The sequence below is a fragment of the Melospiza georgiana genome, chromosome 23, assembly GCF_028018845.1.
Source record: "Melospiza georgiana isolate bMelGeo1 chromosome 23, bMelGeo1.pri, whole genome shotgun sequence".
Taxonomy (NCBI): domain Eukaryota; kingdom Metazoa; phylum Chordata; class Aves; order Passeriformes; family Passerellidae; genus Melospiza; species Melospiza georgiana.
Genome location: NC_080452.1, coordinates 2,791,130 through 2,811,357, shown reverse-complemented (window position 1 = coordinate 2,811,357; position 20,228 = coordinate 2,791,130). Strand labels below are relative to the sequence as shown.

General features: G+C 52.4%; 2 pseudogenes; one reads left to right on the top strand and one right to left on the bottom strand.

The window, feature by feature from the left end:
* Positions 1 to 13,531, bottom strand: part of LOC131092856 (zinc finger protein 850-like) — a 44,766-nt pseudogene extending 31,235 nt beyond the window's left edge.
* The window catches only part of LOC131093001 (zinc finger protein 850-like), a 364,742-nt pseudogene that overhangs the window by 312,739 nt on the left and 31,775 nt on the right, over positions 1 to 20,228 (top strand).

Genomic DNA, 20,228 nt, shown 5'->3' with positions numbered 1-20,228 from the left:
CTCCCTCCTCTTTCTCCTCCCGCTCCTCCTCTTCCATTCCCCCTCCTCCTCCTCCTCTGTCTTATCTCCACCTCCTTCTCCTCTTCCATTCCGCCCTTTCCATCTGCCCTCCTCCTCCTCCTCCCCCCTAACCCCTGCTCCTCCTCTCCCTTCATCCCTGCCCTTCCCTCCCTCCTCCTCCTACCCCCAGCAGCAGTCACACCCTCGGTGCCCCGTTCCGCAACACTTGCAGCCCGTGGCAGGAGTGGGGATGGAGCCGGGACAGGTCGGGATGGACAGCGCGGGGCTCTCGGCTGCTCCCAGCCGCTGCGGGCGGGGGGAACCTGGCCCGGGCCAAAGGAGAGGCAAACTGGGGGCTGCACATCCAAACTGGGCCTTGCTGGGGACCCTGCCTGGCCACTGCCAGCCCTTGGGGCTCCTCTCGGCACATCCGCCAGGGGGGAACGCACACAGGGCTGGGGGATCCCAGCAGTGGCAGCACTGCCAGGGACTGGGCTGCACTGGGATCGTACTGGGAGTGACTGGGACTGTACTGGCTTTGTACTGACATCACACTGGTATCATGCTGGGACTGTACTGGGTTTGTGTTGATATTATACTGGGATCATACTGGGATCATACTGGGAGTGAGCAGGAGCCTGCGGAGAGCAATTGAGACTATGTTAGGAGCAAAGGAGATAAACTGGGAGTGACTGGGATTATACTGAGGGTGACTGGGTGCAGCTGTGAGCAACTGGCAGGAACTGGGCGTGTCTGGGTGCACGCTGGAGGTGATTGGAAACAACTGGGCTTATACTGGGATGAACTGGGATCATGCTGGAGGTTACAGGGATCATACTGGCAGTGAGTGCCACTACACTGAGGATGACTGGGAGTGCTTGTGAGCAAATGGGATCATACTGGAAGGAACTGGAAAGATGCTGGGGGGAACTGGGCTACACTGGGAGATACTGGGAGTGACTGGAAGGAAAGTGAGGGTGAAAGAGAGCAACTGGAACCATGTGGAGCACAACTGGTTTATTCTGGTAGAGACTGGGAGCACACTGGGCTCATCTTTTGATCGTACTGGGAGGGACTGGACTAAAACTGGGAGTATCTGAGAGTGACTGGAAACACACCCTGCACATGGTCCCCCATACTGAGCCCTACTGGGAGCAACTGGGAGCGCGCTGGGAGCAAGTGGCATCATACTGGGACTGACTGGGTTGATCTAGGAAGCAACTGGAACCATGCTGGAGGCAGATGCGACCATACTGGGAGAAATTGGAAGCAATTGGGATTATACTGGGACCTCGCTGAGAGGGCTGGCATGTGACTGGGATCAAACTGGAGCTTACTGGGATCATATTTGGGTTTAAAGGGAGCAACTGGGATCACACTTTGGGCTACTGGCAGCAACTGAGTGAAACTGGGATGACACTGCAAGCAAACTGGAGGAACTGGGAAGGACTTGATGCCTGCTGCAGGCAACTGGGATATACTGGGCATGACTGGAGGATCATACTGGGAGAACTGACACCTTACTGGGGCCACTGGCAGTGTCTGGAAATGACTACAGACATGCTGGGGACAACTGGAATATACTGGTATTGTCTGTCACCATACTGGGGTAACAGTTATCACATTGGGAACAACGGGGGCCATGCTGGGGAGAACTGGGACTATGCTGGGAGAAACTGGGAGTGAGTGGGACCATGCTGAGAGGAACTGAGATCATATGGGGAATGACTGGGACTAGAGCAGGGGCAACTGTGTTCAACTGGGACCATACTGGGAGTGTCTGTAACCATAATGGAGTGATGGAAGCACACTGGGAACAGCTGGGCCCATGCTGGGAGCCACTGGGATCACTCTCAGAGTGACTGGAATCATGCTGGCATTGACAGGGAGCAACTGGGATCACACTGGAGGGACTGGAATTGTACTGGGAGTGTCTGGCAGCACCTGAGATTAGACTGCAAGTGACTGGGATCATACCAGGAGTGGTTACAATCATACTGGGATTAGAGTGGGTGTGATTGGACCCTGACTGGGGGTTACTGGAACTACCAGGCCCTGCTGGGAGTCAACTGGGGACATAATTAGAGCAACTGGGAGCACCTGGGAGATAACTAGGGGCAAGTGAACCACACTGATGTGACTGGGAGTGCCTGGCAATGACTGCCAGAATGTTCAGGGCAACTGGGATATAGTGCGAGGGTCTCAGACCATTTGGGTGTGGGACTGGGAGCAGACTGGGAATGTGCTGGGGGAACTGGGAACACACTGGGGTCAAGTGGGAGTGACTGGGAACCTGCTGGGAGAGACTGGGATCATACTGGGAGTGCCTGGGACTATGCTAGGGCCAACTGGGAGAACTGGGAACACACTGAGTGAAAGTGGGAGGAACTTGGAGCAACTGGGACCATGCTGTGAGAAATTTGCATCATCATAGGGAAGGACTGGGAGGGACTGACCTCGTCTGGGAGTCACTGGGATCCTGCAGGAAGGCAGGGGAAGTGACCAGGATTACACTGGGAGTGCACAGGCCCATATTGGGAATGACCAGGCTCATACTGGGAGTGCCGACGAAACTGGAAGCACATGGAGGGACCAACTGGGCTCATACTGGGAGCAGGCACTGCTGGCATTGGGACCTCCCATGTCCCCCTGAGGGGCATCTGGGGACAGGGCTTGGCTGTGGAGCCCTGACAGCTGCAAACCTCCCCCTGAAAAAACCCCAAACCCAGGAACCCCCCCTGGGATATTTGGGCCGTGCTCCCCCTGCCCGGGCACCTGCAAAATGGGGGGTGATGCTCCCGGGGCTGTGATGCCGAATTTTGCCCCAAAAGGCGATAATAAGCTGCCCAGAGACTGGATTTAAGGCCTATAGGCAGGAGGTATTTATTGGCAACGCGTTGGAGAAATCACTAAATGGATTTCTAAGTTATGTACAGCAAAAGCAGGTTTTTATACAATTTTAAACAAGGATTACATCATTTATTACATGCATATTCATAGGCAGGCAGGAGTATAGGCGGAGTCTTCCAGGAATTCTTGGTCTTCCTTAGTTAAATTTTAAGCTTTTCCTAATTTGGACATCTTCCTGTTATCCTTGGCATGTTTTTTCCATGGCTTGGCTGAAGTTACTGTTGTACTTGGCTTGATTCTAACGGCTTGGCAGGTCACTTTAACTTATTGGCTTCCACTTCTGCTTCTTCAAATATTCTAATTCCAAAGTTTCTTCTGTGAGTGTATTTTAGATTATTTATTAACTTATCTAGATATCTGATCAAAGTTTTTCCTAATAGTGTATTTTAGGTTATTTATTAACTTCTGCGATTCCCTTGATATACTTTTAAGTGTCTTTTAATTCTTTTATTTCTCAGAAACTATTGTTCATTATAATGAATGTCTTCATTCCCCCCTTTTCTTATAACTTATGAATTCTTTCGTCAAATTCTAATCCTATAGGGCGCTGATACGCTCGTACCATAGCCCAAATCATTTGGGTCCTTTTCATTATGATTCTTAGTCTCCACCACATACAAATATTTGTGAGAGTTAATAGTAACAGAACTACAATTATTATTAGCATTGGGTGCACCAGGTAGTTAAAGACCTGTGTAGCTGTTGGGGAGTATCCTATAAAGATATCCCACCAATGATGCTGGCCTACTTGTTCTACTTCGGTCAGGACATTCTTTAGGTCGCTCCTTGATCCGAACCGCGGTGAAGATAGTCAGCAGCACTTGGAAAGGTCCCTCCCACTTCTCTTGTAGGGGTTTTCCTAAAAGATTCTTAACATACACCCAATCACCGGGATTAAACGGATGCAACTTACAATCAGGTTGTTTAGGTTGGTGCCCTATCACCACAGTAGCATTCTTATCGAACTGTTTCCCCACCGTAATTACATAATCATAAATGTACTGATTACCGATTTGGTCTATAGCGTCCCCATTTACAACTTGCGTAGCATAAGGTCTACCATACAAAATTTCAAATGGGCTTAACTTTTCTTTTGATCTTGGTTTGACTCTCAGCCTAAGCAGAGCAATAGGCAAAGCTTGATACCACTGCAAATTAGTCTCCTGGCATATTTTGGCAATTTGCTGTTTGATGAGATGATTCATCTTTTCCACTTGCCCACTGGCCTGTGGACGGTAAGGCGTGTGTAATTGCCATTTGATTTGTAATGCTTTGCTTATTGCTCTCACCACTTTTGCACAGAAATGTGCACCCCTATCCGAAGAAATGCTTTTCGGTACCCCAAACCGTGGAATAATTTCATTCAACAGTACTTTAGTCACTTCTCTTTCCTTATTTGTCCTACAAGGGAATGCTTCAGGCCACCCAGAAAATGTATCAGTTAATACCAACAAATACCGAAACCCCCCTTTTCTTGGGAGTTCAGAAAAATCAATTTGCCATACTTCACCTGGGAATTTACCTCGATTTATGGCTCCTTGGTGTACCTTGGTTCCCGTATTCGGGTTATTTTTCAGACACCGCTCGCACTGGGATGTAACGTGCTTTACAGTAGTAAATAATTTCGGTCCTGCTATCCTGGCTTGCAAATGTTGGTAAAGCAGATCTAGGCCCCAATGGGCCTTTTCATGCTCCGTCTTTACAATCTGCCACATTAGGTTCCCTGGTATTACCAACTGTCCTGTCTCTAATTGTCCCCATTCACTGTCTAACAGTTTACCTTTATTCCTTTGAATCCATCTATGATCTGATTCCTGATAATTTGGTTGGAGGTTTACATCCAGCTCTCCTGGTATTAGAGCTGTTATATTTACCTTTCCGGTCCTTGCAGCAGCTAATTTAGCTTCTGCATCTGCCTTTCTATTCCCAACTTCTGGAGTAGTGTTACCTTTTAGGTGTCCTTTACAATGCATTATGGCCACTTGTGCTGGGAGTTGGACTGCTTCTAGCAATCGTAGAATTTCCTCTGCATGTTTGACTGTTTTCCCTTGAGTAGTTAATAGTCCTCTTTCTTTCCAGATGGCTCCATGAGCGTGCACAACAGAGAAGGCATACTTAGAGTCTGTCCAAATATTTATTCGCATGTTCTCTGCCAATTCCAGGGCTCGAGTCAGAGCTATCAATTCTGCCTTCTGGGCTGAAGTCCCTGCAGGCAAAGGGTTTGACTCGATTACCTTTTCTGTGGTAGTTAATGCATAACCAGCCATTCTTATTCCTTGTTTTACGAAGCTGCTACCATCCAAGAACCAGTCGGCTGCATCTTCGAATGGCTCTTCTTTGAGATCCGGGCGACTGGAGTAAACGGCTTCGATCGTTTCCAGGCAATCGTGCTCAACGGGTTCTGCTGAGGTCTTCCCTTCTAGGAATGAAGCTGGGTTCACAACGTTAGTTACCTGAATAGTAACATCATCTGACTCAGCCAAGATAGCTTGATACTTTAGGAATCTGGAAGGTGACAGCCAGTGATTCCCTTTCTGCTCTAACACAGCAGACACAGTGTGAGCCACTAACACAGTCATTTTCTGGCCCAGCGTGAGCTTTCTGGCCTCTTCAATGTTGATTATCACTGCGGCCACTGCTCTCAGACAGCCAGGCCATCCTTTACTCACTTCATCCAACTGTTCGGAGAAGTAGGCCACAGCCCTTTTATGCGGTCCTAACTGTTGTGCTAGGACTCCTAGGGCCATTCCTTGTCGCTCATGAGAAAACAGCCAGAATGGTTTTGTCACGTCTGGAAGACCCAAGGCTGGTGCTCTCATGAGTTCCTGTTTCAGTCTCTTATAGGCTCCCTTTGCCTCGGGAGTCCAAACTAGAACACCTTTACTTTCCTTCAGTAAGTCATAGAGTGGTTTGGCGAGTATTCCGTATTGATAGATCCATAGCCGACACCAACCGGTCATCCCCAGGAAGGCGCGCAAATCTCTCACCGTCTCTGGTTTAGGCATTTGGCAGATGGCTTCTTTCCTGGCTGCTCCCAGGGATCGCTGTCCTCTGGAAACTTCATATCCCAGATACACCACTCCTTCTTGTACCAGCTGTGCTTTCTGTTGAGAAACTCGATATCCACTTAAACCCAGAAAGTTTAACAGAGAAATAGTCCATTCAATGCATTCTTCTTCTGTTTCTGTTGCTATTAGGAGGTCGTCTACGTATTGCAAAAGAGTACCATCTCCCAGCGGCTTTTCCCACTGTTCTAATTCTTTAGCTAATTGATTCCCAAAAATTGTAGGGCTGTTTTTGTATCCTTGTGGCAACACCGTCCAGGTGAGTTGGGTTTTTCTTCCCCTATCTACAGATTCCCATTCAAACGCAAAGATCTTTTGGCTCTCCGGAGCTAAAGGAAGGCAGAAGAATGCGTCTTTTAAGTCTAACACTATGAACCATGTCAAATTATCTTTTAATTTAGTTAAGAGTGTGTAAGGGTTAGCAACTACCAGATGTAGCGTCTTGGTTATCTCATTTACTGCCCTCAGGTCTTGGACTAATCTATAAGCTCCATTAGGTTTCTTTACTGGCAGAATTGGGGTGTTAAAATCTGATTCACATTCTATTAATAACCCTAATTCTAAAAACCTTTTGATTATGGGCTCAATTCCCTTTCTATCTTCTAACCTCAGTGGGTATTTTTTCCTAACTACCGGCCTCACTCCAGGTATAAGTTCAATAATGATAGGTGTTGCTTGTTTTGATTTCCCAGGTATATCGGTAGCCCATACTAATGGATATGTTTCACTCAGGATTCGCTCAATATTGTGACTTTTAGGCTTCGGTTCTATACAGCTGATTGTTAGGCTTAGGGCTGTAATCAGTTGCTCTTCACTTACTTGAAATTCCAATTTGTCTTTGTTGAATTTTATTATGGCTCCCAAGTTCTCCAGTAAGTCTCTTCCTAGTAGAGGCTTTGGTGAATTTGGCAAATACAGAAACTGGTGAATTCCCATTTGTTTCCCAATTTTGTATTTGATAGGTTTCAAAAAGTAAGCTTTTTCTGGTTGGCCTGTTGCTCCCACAACTTGCACAAATTCATCACTCTTAGGTACCAATTCTTGATTTAAAACCGAAAATGTTGCTCCTGTATCAATCAAAAAATCCAATTCCTTTTTACCTTCCCCTAGCTCCATTTTAACCAGTGGGTCTGCTAGGGTACGGCCCACTGGTCCTCCTCATTCACTGTCCTGATGTGCAATAGTAGTAGTGTCCATTGATCTTTCTCTTGATTGAGGGCACTCACGTTTCCAGTGTCCCGTTTGGAAGCAATAGGCACACTGTTTTGGCCCTATTCTAGCTGGGTGGGGTTGGAACCTCCCTCCCCCTCTCACTGGGTAGCCTCTATCCCTACCCCTGGTATTAGGTCCCAAATGGTTTGTATTTTGAGCTGCTACTGCTACAGCCACTATTCGAGCTAGCCTCTTATCTTCCTTTTTCTTTTTCTCTATTTCTCTATTATTATACACCTTCCATGCCTCATTCAGCAACGCCTCCAGGTTTTTATTTGCTGGATGTTCAAGCTTTTGTAATTTCTTCCTGATGTCTGGATTACTATGTCCCATCATTAATCCTAACAGGTGTTGTTTCCCTTCTTCTGTTGCTGGGTCCAGGGGTGTGTATTGTCTCATGGCTGCCCTAAGTCTATCCAAAAACTCTGATGGGGTCTCATCCTTTCCCTGCCTGATGTCATATAGCATCGACCAATTGATAGCCTTAGGGATCGCATTACGCAAGCCCATCGCTATCAGTTTTCTATACTGCACCAGCCACCGATAGTGCTCTTCGTTGCCCGGGTCCCATTCTGGTTTACTGCAGGGGAAATTATCTTCTAGTCTCCCTGATAATACTTGAGCATGTCGTTTTCCTGTTTCCTATACGAGTTCCCTTTCTGTATCTGTCAATTCTGACAGCATCACCTCTATATCTTCCCAATCAATATCTAAATTCTTTGCCATTAATTCAAACCTCTTCGCTACTCCCTCTGGATTCCTCCTGAAGTTCCTTGCCTCATCCCTCCAATTGTTAGATCACTTGTGGAGAACGGCACCTTTACCCTAGTCCTTTCCCCTACCATTGGCATAAGTTGTCGGAGAGGAGCTATCGTATGGTTGGTTCCCTTCCTCTCTTTGCTTTGCTTCCCTCCGTGCCACAGATCTGGTATAATACGAGTGACTGATCCCCTCCCCGGGATCTTCTTCCTGTGCCTCAATGTCTTCCCTATTCTTTCTCTTCTCTTTTCTCTTTCCCTTTCCCTGTTCTTCATCTTCACCTTCTATTTCTGTTAACTCTTTTCCTACTACTCCCCTAGCATGGTTTACACAGTCCAACCGCCTCTTGCTCTGCATCTGTCGCCTTTCTTCCCGCATCTGCCGGCGCCTATCCTGTTCCGGGCTACTGTCCTCCTCATCTTCTGTTCCCCTTCCATCTCTCTTATCCTCTATCTGAATTACTATATTCAGCTTCTGTGAGTTGTTCTCTGCCTCCCTTTCGCATGTCTCATTGTCATTCTTCTCACTATACTTCAACTTAGAGACGTTGCCTCCCAGTGAGTTACTTTTGTCTCCAGTCCTCGGTGTGCTTGTTTCCATTCTACAGGTACCTAATTTCCTTAAACTTCCATTCCTAGGTGTGCTACTAACCCCACATGGACTTAGTTTGGGCAGGCTGCGTGTCTCCCCTTGGCTCTCTGCTTCATGTGGACTGCCTTCTTCCCTCTCAGCTTCTAGTCTGGGTGGGCTGTCAGCATCCCTGTAGCTCCCCGACCCCTGTGGACTATCTGGTCCCTGCGGGCTGCTTTCCCTCTTGTCAATCCCCGATTTTAATGGGCTACCCTCCTCCCAACTGTTGTCTAGCTTCTGAGGGCTGTGCCCAAACTTAGATTTCCACCATCGTTCCAGTTCCTTTATCAGGCTAGGATCCCCTTGTTCCTCTTTTGGCCTGGGAAGAGGCCCTTCCCATCCTGGGGCGAATGGATGGTATTCCCACAGGCTTATTTCGCTCTCCTTTCCACTATCACTTCTTGTTAACTTAAGACATTGTTGCCCAATGCTACATGCATCACAGCAACGTTCTTTAGGCTTTGAACCTTTCTTATCTTTTTCCAGGGCTAGTACTAGGGGGTCCTGAGGTGCTATGTTTACCCCGCACTCTTTTTGCCACTCCGGTTTATTTCTTAGGGTAAAGAACATGTCAGCATACATCACTTCGTCCCATTTATTAAGTCGGCGGAGGAAAAGCATCAGTTGTAAAATAGTGTTATAATTAGTTGTTCCCTCCGGCGGCCATTTCTCATTGTCATCTAACTTATACAACAGCCATCACTGTGTACAACATTTAAGGAGTGTCTTTTTACTTATGTTTCCCCCCGGAATCCCTCCCAAGTCCTTCCAGTGCTTTAGGATACATCCTAAGGGGGTTTTCATATTTACGTCCTTACTCTGTTGGCCTCCCATTGCTATTCCCTGTGTCTGTGTTTTCTGTTTAACCGGATCAGCCTCTTTCTCGCAAGTACTGTATGCCAATTTATTTTAACACTTCATACACACAATTTCCAATCGCTTCGTCCGTTTCCGACCTGGCTTCTCGCAAAGAACAGGAAATGCGGAGTGGGACTCCCTCTCGCTTCGCAGCGATGCTGCGTCTCATTCACTCTCACCCATACCCACACACCTTTATGAAATAGTTCCTACCTTATGGTCTATATCTGAACAGACTGTTTTACCAGGTAGGGTCACGAGAGGTCGCCTACAGACTGTGAGATACCGGTTTGTCAGATTCATGCAATCGCAAGGCACCGTAGACAGTATAACAATTGCAGGGGGTGACAAATTTCTTCCCGGGATTGAGACGTACATCTATCAACTTATTCTCTTCTAAAAGATTACATAGAGAGTGACAAGACGTCTCCTATAAGATTTTGCAACAGACACATAGAACAGACACAAGAATACCACAAACTGACCGACCTCTCTCCCGGTCTCAAGAGAGCAATCTTAGTACTCGACCCTTAATTCACAGTATTATAACATTAAACACAATGTTAAAACAGTTTCCCACATAATAAGAACAAACCAAAGATACCAAGATAAACGAAAAACAAATATTCCTTCCAGCAGGACTCTAACCTGCGTTTCTATTACCGGGCCTCTAACCCAGCCGGGATTCTTTACCAGGGCATCCCCCGGCTTCCCTTCGAGCGGTCACGTCTGACCCCCGTTTCCCAATAAAGCGCTTTACCGTAAAACCTATAAGCAAAGATAAATACCTCTTAATTTGGAGCAGGAGATGCAGAAAGTTCTTTTCCACCGGTGCACGTTGGCTGGGGGATGGGGATCTCTTCTGACAGAATTCCGTCAGGGGCCCCGAAGAGGTCCCAGCCCCCCCAGCCAAGGCTTGGAAGGACCCTTTTCTTTCCCATCTGGGTCGCCAAAAATGATGCCGAATTTTGCCCCAAAAGGCGATAATAAGCTGCCCAGAGACTGGATTTAAGGCCTATAGGCAGGAGGTATTTATTGGCAACGCGTTGGAGAAATCACTAAATGGATTTCTAAGTTATGTACAGCAAAAGCAGGTTTTTATACAATTTTAAACAAGGATTACATCATTTATTACATGCATATTCATAGGCAGGCAGGAGTATAGGCGGAGTCTTCCGGGAATTCTTGGTCTTCCTTAGTTAAATTTTAAGCTTTTCCTAATTTGGACATCTTCCTGTTATCCTTGGCATGTTTTTTCCATGGCTTGGCTGAAGTTACTGTTGTACTTGGCTTGATTCTAACGGCTTGGCAGGTCACTTTAACTTATTGGCTTCCACTTCTGCTTCTTCAAATATTCTAATTCCAAAGTTTCTTCTGTGAGTGTATTTTAGATTATTTATTAACTTACCTAGATATCTGATCAAAGTTTTTCCTAATAGTGTATTTTAGGTTATTTATTAACTTCTGCGATTCCCTTGATATACTTTTAAGTGTCTTTTAATTCTTTTATTTCTCAGAAACTATTGTTCATTATAATGAATGGCTTCAGCTGTGGCACTTTCAGGGAGTGCCCGGGCCACGAGATTCTCCCTCTCCTCTTGTGCTGCCGCCGCTCGGCCTCTTCCTCCCTCCCTCCTCCTACGCCCCATTCCGGAAGGCCAAACCATGAGGGGAAAGGGGACAGGCAAAGGGCAGGAACCGTGAGGGAAAAGCAGCAGGGAAAGGGTTGGAAGCCTGAGGGAAAAGGGGGCAGGGAAAGGGTGGAACCGTGAGGGGAAACGGGGCAGAGAAAGAGCGGAACCGTGAGGGGAAAGGGGCAGGCTCAGGCCAAGGGCGGCAACTGTGAGGGGACACTCTGGGAGGCGGTACTCTGCAACCAGAACTGCAACGGACTGATCATGAACGGGAGAGAAATCAGTAAGTCTAAGAGTTTTATTTGCTGCAAATGCATCCTGTACAACCAGCCCCACACAATCACTACCCGTGAGGTGCAGCAGCGCACGAAGCTCTTCCGTACTCGGGGCACTCACAGGGCTTCCCTTACCGGTGCCTTCGTTGGTGTTGGGTCAAGTGAGAGCTGCTGGAGAAGCTCTTCCCACACTGGGGACACTCATGGGGACTCTCCCCAGTGTGGATGCGCCGGTGCTTGACGAGGTTGCAGTTGCGCTGGAATCCCTTTCCGCAGTCAGGGCAGCGGAAGGGCCTCTCCTCTGTGTGAATCCGAGAGTGCAGGAGGAGACTGGAGCTGGTCAGAAACTTCTTCCTGCATTTACCACACTCGTAGAGCCTCTACCCAGTGTAGATGTGCTGGTGAGTGATGAGGGTGGAGTTGCGCATGAATCCCTTCCCACACTCAGGGCATTGGAAGGGCCTCTCTGTGTGAATCTGATAGTGGCGGAGGAGGTCGGAGCTGGACTGAAACCCCTTCCCCCACTTGGAATTTTGTAGGGCCTCTCCCCAGTGTGGGTTATCTGGTGTGTGATCAGGTGGGAGCTCTGGCTGAAGCTCTTCCCGCACATGGAACACTTGAAAGGCCTTTCCCCAGTGTGGATCCTCTGGTGCTTGATCAGGCTGGAGCTGCAGCTGAAGCTCTTCCCACACTCCCCACATTCATGGGGCCTCTCCCCAGTGTGGATCCTCTGGTGCTTGGTCAGACTGGACCTCTCTCTGAAGCCCTTCCCACAGTCCCCACACTCGTAGGGCCTCTCCCCAGTGTGAATCCTCTGGTGGCTGATCAGGTCAGACCTCCACCTGAAACTCGGTCCGCGCCCCCCACAGTCGTAGGGCCGTTTCCCAGTATGGATCTTCTGGTGCTTGGTCAGGTCAGACCTGCAGCTGAAGCTCTTCCTACACTCCCCACACTCGTAGGGCCGTTCCCCAGTGTGGATCCTCTGGTGGCTGATCAGGTGGGAGCTCTGAATAAAACCCTTCCCACACTCCCCACATTTGTAGGGCCATTCCCTAGTGTGGATTATCTGGTGCCTGAAGAGAGCTGCAGCTGAAGCTCTTCCCACACTCCCCACACTTGTGGGGCCGTTCCCCAGTGTGGATCCTCTGGTGCTTCACCAGGCTGGAACTCTCGCTGAAGCTCTTCCCACATTCCCCACACTCATAAGGCTTCTCACCCGTGTGGGTCCTCTGCTGCAGGATCAGGCTAGAGCTCCACCTGAAGCTCTTCCCACACTCCCCACACTCATAGGGCTTTTCCCCATTGTGGGTTCTCTGGTGCCTGATCAGGCTGGAGCTCCGGCTGAAGCTCTTCCCACACTCACCACACTCATAGGGCTTCTATCCAGTGTGGGTCCTCTGGTGCAGGATCAGGTTGGAGTTCCACCTGAAGCTCTTCCCACATTCCCCACACGTGTAGGGCTTCTTCCCATCATGGAGCTGCTCATGGAGCAACAGCTCCGAGCTCTGGCTCCATCTCCGGCCGCCTTCCCGGCCTAGGCTGGCTCTTTACCCCTCAGATCCCCGCCAGCTGCGTTTGCAGCCCCTCCTCGTGCAGCATCTCCGGGGCTTTTCCTCCCTGTTTGCTTCCTGTGCCGTTGAGCCGCTCAAAACAGCCTCTGCCACCAGCTTCTGCCGTGGGCATTTGTCCTCCCTGCTCTCCATGCTCAGCTCCTGCTCTGGGGGAGGAAGGACAAGGACAGGATGGGATTTGCCTCCGTGCCACAGGCAAGGGCAAGGAGATCTCCCCAGGGCGTCCCCGCCAGGACGGTTACCGGCACCCCCCGATGTCCCCCCGAGGGGCCTTTTCCACTCAGCCTTGGACTGCTTCATTCTCCAAACACCCCCTCAAAAACCCAACTGGGAGTGGCTGGGAACATGCCAGAGGCAACTGGGCTACACTGGGACATACTGGGACAGACTGGAACAAAAGTGAGGGTGAAAGAGAGCAACTGGAACCATGTGGAGCACATCTGGTTCATACTGGCAGGGACTGGGAGCACACTGGGCTCATCATTGGATCATACTGGGAAGGACTGGACTAATACTGGGAGGATCTGAGAGCAACTGAAAATACACCTTGCACATCATCTCCCATACTGGGCCTGACTGGGAGCAACTGGGAGCATGCTGGGAGCAAATGGCATCATACTGCGACTGACTGGGTTGATCTAGAAAGCAACTGGAACCATGCTGGAGGCAGCTGGGACCATACTGGGAGAAATTTGAAGCAACTGGGACCACACTGGGAGGGCTGGCATGTGACTGGGATCAAACTGGAGCTTACTGGGATCATACTGCGGTCAAAGTGAGTGACTGGGATCACATTTTGGGCTACTGGGAGCAACTGAGAGAAACTGGGATGATGCTGCAAGCAAACTGGAGGAACTGGGAAGGACTGGATGCCTGCTGGAGGCAACTGGGATATACTGGGCATGACTGGGGGATCATACTGGGAGAACTGACACCTTACTGGGGCCACTGGCAGTGTCTGGAAATGACTACAGACATGCTGGGGGAACTGGGATATACTGGGAGTGTCTGTAACCATACTGGTGTGACTGGAATTACACTGGGAACAGCTGGGACCATGCTGGGGAGAGCTGGGACCACATTGGGGGCAACTGGGAGTAAGTGGGACCATGCTGGGAGGGACAGGGATCATATGGGGAGTGACTGGGACTAGAGCAGAGGCAACTGGTTTCAACTGGGACCATACTGGGAGTGTTTGTAACGATAGGGGAGTGATGGAAGCACACTGGGAACAGCTAGGCCCATGCTGGGAGCAACTGGGATCACACTGGGGGCACTGGCATCAGACTGGGAGTGACTTGGAGCAACTGGGATTAGACTGCAGGTGACTGGAATCATACTGGAGTGGCTACACTCATACTGGGATTATACTGGGCATGAATGGAACCTGACTGGGGGTTACTGGGAGCTACTGGGCCCATGTTGGGAGGAAAATGGGCATATATTGGGAGAAACTGTGATCGGCTGGAAGGTTCTGGAACCATGCTGAGAAGACTGAGACTATAACTGGGGCAACTGGGAGTTACTGGGAAAGACTGGCATCATTCTGAGGTAACTAGAACCTTACTGGGGTAATTGGGATGTACTGGGAATGCCTGTAACCATACTGGGGCGACTGGAACCACACTGGGAACAGCTGGGATCTTGCTGGGGACAACTCGGACCACACTTGGGGCAACTGGGCATGACTGAGACCCTGTTGGGAGGGACTGGGACTAATCTCAGGTTAACTGGCATCATAATGGGAGGAACTGGGAGCAACTGGAACTCTGTTGGGGGCAAATGGGATCAAACTTGAATCACAGTGAGAGCTGCAGGGTCCATGCTGGGTTAGACTGGGATCACACTGACAGTGACTGGAATCATGCTGGGATTGACTGGGAGTGGCTGTGAGCAACTGGAATTGTGCTGAAAGCAACTGGTAGAAAGTGGGAGTGACTGGGAGCATGCGGGGGGTAACTGGGATATACTGGGAGAGACAGAGAGTCACTGAGATCACACTAGGGGCACTGGTATCAGACTGGCAGTGACTGGGATCATACTGGGAGTGGCTACAATCATACTGGGATTAGAGTGGGTGTGACTGGACCCTGAATGGGGGTTACTGGGAGCTACCAGGCTCATGCTGGGAGCCAACTGGGTCTCCCAGCAGCCTGGCGGGGGGCGGGCAACGAGTGGACAGGGCACCCCCAGTCCAAGTGTGACCCCAGCAGCTGGGACAGGGGGGAACTTCCCCGGGCACCTGCGGGATGCGGGGCGATGCTCCCGGGGTCCGGAGTTCAGGCAGCGCCGGAGCCGCCCGATTCCGGCCGCGCTCTGCTCTCGCTGCTTCCTTCTGCCGCTCCGCCTCTTCCTCCCACCCTCGTCCTCCTCCCCCGTTCCCGGAGCCGGCGCAGCCGGCGGGAGGAGCGGGGATGGAGCCGCGCCAGGTCGGAACGGAGCGAGAGGTGGGGGGGATGGCAGCAGTGGGAGTGACTGGGCTGTACTGGGATCATCCTGGGAGCAGCTCCCGGGTGACTGAGTTCTACTGGGACCGTACTGGGATCACACTGGGAGTGAGGAGGAGCAGCGCGATGGCTCCAGCGCTGGGGCTGGGGGCGCTTCTGGGGCCCCGAGGCTGCGGCGAGAACTGAGGGAGGACCCCCGGCACCGGGACTCTCTGATCGCCCATCCTGAAGCACCGGGGGGCCCCTGAACCCCCACTCCTGGGCACCGGGATCCCCCCGCACTCCCATTCTCGGGCAGGGGGATCCACCCTGCACCCCCTTCCCGGCCATCCCACCTCTCCCAGCCCCCTTTTCCTTCCCCCAGAGACCCCCTTGACCCCTATTCCTGCCTTTCCCATTCCCCAGCCCCTCCTCCACACCGAGGACACTCGAGACCCCTCTTCCCAGCCATCCTGGCTTTTCCCAACTTTTGCTGGGAGTGGGGAACACTGGGGACCCTTGGAGCTCCCTTTCCTGCGTGCAGGAACCCCCTTAGCCCAGCCCGTCCCCGCTCTGCCCACCGCAGCCTCCCCTTTTCTCAGTCCTGGTACCCCCAAACCCCATTCCCTGCTCTCCCAGCTCTCCCTTTGGTTCCCCCTTTGGTTCTCCCTGTGCCCCCCAGTCCCCAAATCTCGGTGTCCCCCCAGTTCTCCTGTTCCTGCGTTCCCTGCCCGTTCCCGGCCCGGGCTTCCCCCAGTTGGTGTCCGTGGGGTCCCTGGCTGGGATCCCCTTCCAGCGGGATCTCGGCACAGCCAGTGCCGGCACCACGAGCGGCACCGGCACGGGGCTACCGGGGAGCTGCCGCTGCTGCAGCTGCATCCTGCCATTCCCAGCTGCTCCCAGTTCCTCCCAGTGGCTGCGCAGTCGGCTCCCAGCATGCGCCTGGCAGCTCCCAGCACCCCCCAGTCAGGGACCAATCACACCCCCTACAGTCCCAGTCCGATAGTAGCTACTCCCAGTATGATCCCAGTCAGTCCTAGTATGATCCCGGTCACTCCCAGTATGATCCTGGTCACTTGTAGTGTAACTCAAATCGCTCGCAGTCACTACAACTCTGATGCCAGTGGCCCCCAGTGTGATCCCAGTTGCTCCCTGTCAATGCCAGCATGACCCCAGGAGCCTCCAATATAATCCCAGTGATTCCCAGTCTCTCCCACTCTATCCCAGCCACCCCCAGGTTGCTCCCAGTCACTCCCACTTCTTTCCAGTTGCTCACAGCCACTCCCAGTCAATCCCAGTATGATTCCAATCACCCTCAGTGTGATCTCAGTCTCACCCAGTGTGGATCCAGCTGCTGTCACTGTCATCCCAGTATGGTCCCAGTTGTCCCTAGAATAGTCCCAGGTCCTCTCAGCATGGTCCCAATCACTCCCAGTTGCCCCCAGCATGGTCCCAGCTGTTCCCAGTGTGTTTCCAGTCCCCCCAGTATGGTCACAGACACTCCCAGCATATTCCAGTGTGCCTACTACAGTTCTAGTTAGCTCAGAATGATCCCAGTCTTTCCCAGTTCCTCCCTGTTGCCTCCAGTATGATCCCAGTTTCTGGCAGTTGCCCGAAGTGTGATCCCAGTGGCTCCCAGCATGACCCCAGCAGGATCAGTAGTCACTCCCAGTATGGTTCCAGTCACCCCCAGTATGACCTGAGTCAGTCCCAGATACTCCCAGTATTACTGCAGTCATGCACAGAGTGACTCCCTGTCATTCCCAGTGTGGGCCCAGTTGCTCCCAATCACTCCCAGCATGGTTCCAGTCACTTCTAGGATGATCCCAGTCACTCCCAGTATGATGCCAGTGGCCTCCATTATGATCCCAGTTGCTCCCTGTCAATGCCAGCATGACCCCAGGAGCCTGCAATATGATCCCGGTGACTCCCAGTCTCCCCCAGTATATCCCAGTCAGCCCCAGCAAGCTTCCAGTCACTCCCAGTTTCCCCTAGTTGCTTTCAGCACAATTCCAGTTGCTCACAGCCACTCCCAATCAATCCCAGTATGGTTCCAGTCACCCCCAGTATGACCCCAGTCAGTCCCAGATACTCCCAGTATTATTGCAGTCATGCTCAGAGTGACTCCCTGGCACACCCAGTGTGGGCCCAGTTGCTCCCAGTCACTTCCAGTATGGTTCTAATCAGAGCCAGCACCTTCCCAGTCACTCCCAGTATGATCCCAGCCATTTCCCATAGGATCCCAGTATGACCCCAGCATGGGCACACTGCTCCCATGATCATCCAATGTGGTTCCAGTTGCTCCCATTTACCCCCAGGGTGGTTTTAGTCCCTCCCAGTGTATCCCAGTTGCCCCCAGCATGTTCCCAGTCCCTCCCAGTTGCCCTGAGTTGCTTCCAGCCCTGAGGCCAGTTGCTCACAGCCACTCCCAGTCACCCTCAGTGCAGTTCCCAGTTGCTGCCAGTATGACCCAGTATGATGCCAGTCACTCCCAGCATTGGCCAGCTTCTTCTACTGAGGTCCCAGTAGGATCCCAGTAGCCCCCAGTCAATCTCTGTTCCTCTCAGTGTGATCCCAGTTGTCCCTAGTATAGTGCCAACCAATCCATAGATGATCCCAGTCCCTGCCAGCATGGTCCCAGTCATGCCCAGTTGTCCCCAGTGTACACCCAGTCACTCCCACTCGCTCCCAAGTACCCCAGCATGGGGTCCCAGTTCTCCCCAGCATGGTCCCACCTGTTCCCAATGTGGTTCCAGTCACCTGAGTATGGTTAACAGACACTCCCAGTATATCCCAGTGTCCTTCAGCATGCTCACAGGCATTCCCAGTCATTCCCAGTTCCCCCAGTGCAGCCCAGTCCCTGGCAGTGCTGCTACTGCTGGGATCCCTCAGCCCTGTGTGCGTTCCCCACTGGCGGATGTGCCGAGAGGAGCCCCAAGGGCTGGCAGGGTCCCCAGCAAGGCCCAGTTTGGATGTGCAGCCCCCAGTTTGCCCAGTTTGCCTCTCCTTTGGCCCGGGCCGGGTTCCCCCCGCCCGCAGCAGCTGGGAGCAGCCGAGAGCCCCGCGCTGCCCATCCCGACCTGTCCCGGCTCCATTCCCACTCCTTCCACGGGCTGCGAGGGCTGCGGGAACGGGGCACCGAGGGTGTGGCTGCTGCTGGGGGAGGAGGAGGAGGGAGGGAAGGGCAGGGATGGAGGGGGAGGAGGAGGCGGGGTTAGGGGGGAGGAGGAGAGAGGGAAGGGGAAGGATGAAGGGGGAGAGCCAGAAGGGATAGAAGAGGAGAAGGAGGTGAGCTGAGGGAGAAGGAGGAGAAGGAGGGATGGAAGAGGAGGAGTGGAAGGAAGAGAAGGGACAAAGGCAGATCCAGGAAAGCAGAGGGAAGCCCTTGTCCTTAAACCGCCCCTGAGCGTGGACTGCGTCCCAGTGTGGGCAGCAGAGAAGGGGGGGATTCTTCTCCTCTGCCCCACTCAGGTGAGTCCCCACCTGCAGAGCTGCCCCAGCCCTCGGGGCCAGCACAGGAACAACCTGGAGCTGGTGGAACAGGTCCAGAGGAGGCACCAGAGATGCTCCAAATGCTGGAGCCCCTCTGATCTGGAGCTAGGCTGGGAGAGCTGGGGGTGCTCACCTGGAGAAGAAAAGAATCCAGGGAGAGCTGAGATGTCCTGCAGCTCCCTCTGTGCTCTCAGCCAGGCAGAAGCAGGCTCTGGAGTCAGCCCTGGAGCAGGGCAGGTGTTGGGGGGTGTGATATGGAGCTGCTCTCCTGTGGGATATCCCCTCCAGGTTGCAAGCTCCTCAGTGGAGGAGTGAATCCAGGAATGTGGCTGTGGTTGTCCTTTCTTGTGGCTTGCCCCCAGCCCTGCTGTTCCCTTGGCCACTCCTGTGGGAAACAGTGCAGGTTTAGGTGCCTCAGCACCACCAAACCCTCCCTGAATTTTCAGCCCCCACCCATGAGATGGTTACTGGGGAGGGAGAGCTCGGCCCAGATATCCTGGAGGGGGTCCCTGCAATGGGTTTTTTTGGGGGATGTTTGGAGAATGAAGAAGTCCAAGGCTGAGCGGAAAAGGCCCCTCGGGGGGACATCGGGGGTGCCGGTGGCGGCTGCCAGCAGAGGCAGCCTGGAGGAGCAGAGCCCTGTGTCCCCCAGGAGCCCAAAGTGGGGAGCCCAGAGAGGGGGGAGCGCCGCCATTGGCGGGAGCCTGGAGAGCCTGGAGAGGGGCAGGGGGGACTCCGTGGAGCCGCTGCAGCCCCGAGCAGAGAATGAGGGGAGAAGGGAGCCCGGGAGCCCAAAGAGCCCCGGCATCCCGAAATGGGGAGAGCGAAGAGGGGGGAGCTTTTGGCATTGCTGGGACTGCCAGCAGCCTGGGCTGGGCAGGCACCGAGGAGAAGGGGGACCCCCAGTCCAAGTGTGATCCCAGCTGGTGGGACGGGGGATTCCCCAAACACCAAAGGGTCGGGGAACTCCTGGGGGGCTTTTTCAGGGCTGAATCTTGGTGTTTGGGAGGTTTTTCTGGAGCCCAGGTGTCTGATGGCTTGAACAGATGGACTTGGGCAGAGGGATCTTCAAACTCAACATGCTCATCCCTTGTTTTCCCCAAACCAGGATTTCCCATTCCTAACCCCTGGCAGGCTGTCAGGAAGAGGAAGATGACCAGGGACACTAAGGCAGGTGAGGAGGAAGTCAGTGCCCCTTTCCCCCTGTGCTGCTCCATCTCCCAGCCCAGCACGGCCCTGGCTGCAGCACAGCCCTGGGGGGATCTCCTTGCCCTTGCCTGTGGCGCGGAGGCAAATCCCATCCTGTCCTTGTCCTTCCTCCCCCAGAGCAGGAGCTGAGCATGGAGAGCAGGGAGGACAAATGCCCGCGGCAGAACCTGGTGCAAGAGGCCGTTTT